Genomic DNA, 4,346 nt, shown 5'->3' with positions numbered 1-4,346 from the left:
TTGGCAAGTCACTTAACTTCTCGGTGCCTCGGTTACCTCATCTGTAAAATGGGGATTAAGACTGTGAGCCCCACGTGGGACAACCTGATTCCCCTGTGTCTACCCCAGCGCTTAGAACAGTGCTCGGCACATAGTTAGCGCTTAACAAATACCAACATTATTATTTATGCCATCAAGTTGTTTCCAACCCATAGCGACACCACGGACACATCTCTCCCAGGAAGCCCCGCTCTCCATCTGCAATTGTTCTGGCAGTGTATCCGTAGAGTTTTCTTGGTAAAAATATGGAAGTGGTTTACCATTGCCTCCTTCTCGCAGTAAACTTGAGTCTCCACCCTTCATTCTCTCCCATGCCCCTGCTGCCCAGCATGGGTGAGTTTTGACTTGTGGCAGATTGCCTGCCACTCGCTAGCCACTGCCCAAGCTAGGAATGGAATGGTAGGCCTCTGCTTGACTCTCCCTCTTGTAGCCGAGACTGGTAGAGTACTGGAAACTCTCCAGGTGCGACCCTGAGAGGGGTACTGGCATACTATCAATCCCCCAAAGCATATGTGATCTCCCTACATCTCCCCATTTTTCAAATGCCTCCAACGGTTGCCCATCCATCTCTGCATCAACCAGAAACTACTGACCATTAGTCTTTAAAGCCCTCATTCGGCTCTCTTCCCACTACCTATTCTCGCTCCTCACCCACTAGAACTCAGTCACCATATTTTGCCCTCTAACCCCTTCCTACTCACTATAATTTGAACACATCTCTCTCATGGTTGACCCCTTTCTCAATCCCTCTTTCCTGCCTGGAACTCCCCCGTCTTCATCTCCAACAGATAGCCACTCTCCCTATCTTCAAAGCCTTTTTAAAATTATTTCTCCTCCAGGAAGCCTTCCCTGACTAACCTCTCATCTCCCCATTCTATTCTCCCTCCTTTCTGCATTGCCTATGTATTTGTTGTGAAGCCCCTTAAGTCTTTTGATAATCACCCCACCCCAGAGAATTTACATATGTATCCTTACACTCTGTGCTTCTCTTACCTGCAGTTGATTTTAATGTCTGTTTCTCCCCCCTAGGGACCTTGTCTAGAAACTCTATTGTATTCTTCCAAGCAATTAGTCAAGTGCTCAATATATACATTGGATTGATTGATACACATCCTACATATTCTATTAAGCGTTATCTTTTGCACAACATATCCCCTTTATTTTTTTCCTCCTCCTCCTCCTCCTCCTCCTATCCGTCAACTTAGAAGTCTGTCTTCCCAGCTTTCTGGTCAGCTTCCTTGAGAGCTGGGGTCGTGTCCATTCACTTTATTGTACTTTCTCAAGGGCTTGGTCAGTGCTCTGCATACAGTAGGCACCAAATGAATAATATTGATATTGATAATATTGTGCCAATGCTGCTGGCTCCGGTGAGGAACCACATTGTTGCTGCTGTTACAGCCACCATTTTGTCAGTCAGTCAGTTGTATTTATTGAGTACTTACTGTGTGAGAGCTCTGTACTAAGTGCTTGGGAGAAGGCAATATAACAATAGAACAGACACATTTCCTGCCCACAGTGAGCTTACAGTCTAGAGGAGGAGACAGACATTAATATAAATAAAGAGAATTTCAGATATGTATATAAGTGCTGTGGGGCTGGGTAGGGGGATGAATGAAGGAAGCAAGTCAGGGCCATCCAGAAGGGAGTGGGAGAAGAGGAAAGGAGGGCTTAGTCAGGAAAGGCCTCTTGGAAGAGATGTGCCTTCCAAAAGGCTTTGCAAGGAGGCAGGAAAGCAACTGTCATCAGATATAAGGAGGGAGGACATTCCAGGCCAAAAGCAGGGCAAGAGGTCTGTGGCGAGATAGACGAGATGGAGGCGCAGAGAGAAGGTTAGCATTAGAGGAGCAAAGTGTGTGGACTAGGTTGTAGTAGGAGAGTAATAAGGTGAAGTAGGAGGGGACAAGATGATGAAGTGCGAGGAATTTCTCTTTGATTCTGCTGCTGTGACCCCACCCTCAATGGCCATAGCCCTTGTCCCCCAGTTGGTTGCATAGCTGACAGTCCCCTCCTTCCCAGCTGCAAAGCCAGGGAAGCCAGGCTGGGCAGGAAGAGAAGAGGGAAGGCAATGGAAGTGGAGGATGAAGACCACCTATGTACATATCCGTAATTTATTTACATTAATGTCTGTCTCCCCCTCTAGAATGAAAGCTCCTTGTTGTCAGGGAACATGTCTACTAACTCTATTGTGCTCTCACAAGCACCTAGTACAGTGCTCTGAACACAGTAAGTGTTCAGTAAATACCACTGTTGATGGTGAAAAGGAGGTGTAAAATGGGGGAGAGAGTCCGAGGCTCCCACCTCTCACTTTTCTCCCACCTACCGCGTCTTTCTCCTGCTCCTCTTTCTCTTCTCTGCATTTCCTTCCCTCTCACTTTCCTCCCATTGTAGTCTGTCTCCAGTCCCTCAGATTTTGAGTCCCAGAAGCTGGTGATCACAAGCCATGAAAGGGGCAGGGGATGCTGGTTTGTTGGCAGTGGGGGAGGGAAGAAATGACTACAGCTACTCGCCCTAACTTCACAGTACTAACCATCTCCCAACTTTAAAGCCTTATTGAAGGCACATCTCCTCCAGGGACATTACCTGATTAAGCCCTCCTTTCCTCTTCTCCCGGCCTTCCTTTCCTCTTCTCCCGGCCCTCCTTTCCTCTTCTCCCGCTTCCTTTACTCATTTCCCCTTCCCAGCCCCATAGCACTTGTGTACATATCTGTAATATATTTATTTATACCTATCTGTAACATATTTACATTAATGTTGGTCTGTCCCAACCCCAAACTGTAAGATCACTGTGGGTAGGCAATGTGTCCGTTTATTGTTATATTGTAGTCTCCCAAGTGCTTAGTACAGTGCTTTTCACACAGTAAATGCTCAATAGGTTTGAATGAATGAATGTGAATATTTATATGTTTCCATCACTAATTTTAACTTATTCTAAGGTTTGTCACCCCCTGTAGAATGTAAGCTCCTTTGGGGCAGGAATTGCAGCTACCAACTCTAGTGTATTGAACTTTCCCAAGTGTTTAGTAGAGTGCTATGCACACAGTAAGTGCTCAGTAAATACCAGTGATGAATTGATTGATTTAAGGCTGTTAGTGTTGCCAAAAAAATTGATGCAAATAAGAAGGAAAAAAAAGAAGAGATATAAAGTTGAAGGGAGTTCAGTGGGGACCAGGGAGATAGGAGCCAAGTTTGGGGTGTGGGGAGAAAGCCGTGTGAACCAGGATGGGGTTGGCTGGTCAGAGGAGGGGCGGCTGGAACCACTTCCCTGAGAATTCCCCAAAGTAGAATCTGGAGCCGCAATCACTTTGAGAGGAGGGGATTTCCATTTTTGCGCCATAGACACTTTGTATCTGGAGACCTCCCTCTGTGGATTCAAGCACCCCTGTGATACTTCAGATACTGGGACCTTTGTTTTGTGGGTGAAGGAGTTGGAACCCACCCTCTTGGCTGAGGTAGGGGATGGAGACCCTGAGTCATTTTATTGTCTGAAGCAGCAGCAACTATTGAGATCTGGCCTACCAATTCTATTGCATTGTGTTCTCCCAAGTGTTTAGTAAGCTGTGTGACTTTGGGCAAGTCACTTAACCTCTCGGTGCCTCAGTTACCTCATCTGTAAAATGGAGATTAAGACTGTGAGCCCCACGTGGGACAACCTGATTCCCCTGTGTCTACCCCAGTGCTTAGAACAGTGCTTGGCACATAGTAAGCGCTTAACAAATACCAACATTATTATTATAATGTTCTGCACACAGAAAGTGCTCAATTAATAATAATTATTATTATGGTATTAAGCATTTACCATGTGCCAAGCACTGTTCTAAGTACTAAGAGTGCTCTGCACACAGTAAATGGTCAATAAATATGTTTGAATGAATGAAGTGCTGGGGTAGATACAAGGTAATTAGGTTGTCCCACATGGGGCTCATAGTCTTAATCCCCATTTTAAAGATGATGTAACTGAGGCACAGAGAAGTTAAGTGGCTTGTCCAAGGTCACATAGCGGACAAGTAGAGGAACTGAGATTAGAACACACATCCTCTGACTCCCAAGCCCATGCTCTTTCCAGCGAGCCACACTGCTTATTGTAATGGTATCAGTTAATACCATTGATTGATTGATTGAGTGCCCATTGTGTGTGTGGGACCCTGAATTGAGCTCCTCCAATATGCAGTGCACTATACTAAGCGTGTGGGACGATGGAATAGAAGTGGCTCTGCCACTTGCCTGTGTGACCTCGGGCAAATCACGTAATTTCTCTGTGGCTCGGTTTCCTGATCTGTAAAATGGAGATTCGATACCTGTCCTCCCCT

At 45.8% G+C, this 4,346-nt stretch overlaps 1 non-coding gene across 1 annotated transcript; it reads right to left on the bottom strand.

Annotated features, from left to right (window-relative positions):
* Positions 1–382: 382 nt before the first annotated feature.
* LOC114814928 lies at positions 383–519 on the bottom strand. The gene has a single exon (XR_003762723.1). It is a non-coding gene; the product is annotated as a small nucleolar RNA SNORA7 (small nucleolar RNA).
* Between the last annotated feature and the right edge of the window lie 3,827 nt (positions 520–4,346).

The sequence above is a fragment of the Ornithorhynchus anatinus genome, chromosome 10, assembly GCF_004115215.2.
Source record: "Ornithorhynchus anatinus isolate Pmale09 chromosome 10, mOrnAna1.pri.v4, whole genome shotgun sequence".
Taxonomy (NCBI): Eukaryota; Metazoa; Chordata; class Mammalia; order Monotremata; family Ornithorhynchidae; genus Ornithorhynchus; species Ornithorhynchus anatinus.
Note: the sequence above shows the minus strand (reverse complement) of the source record. Positions and strands in the feature narration are given on the sequence as shown.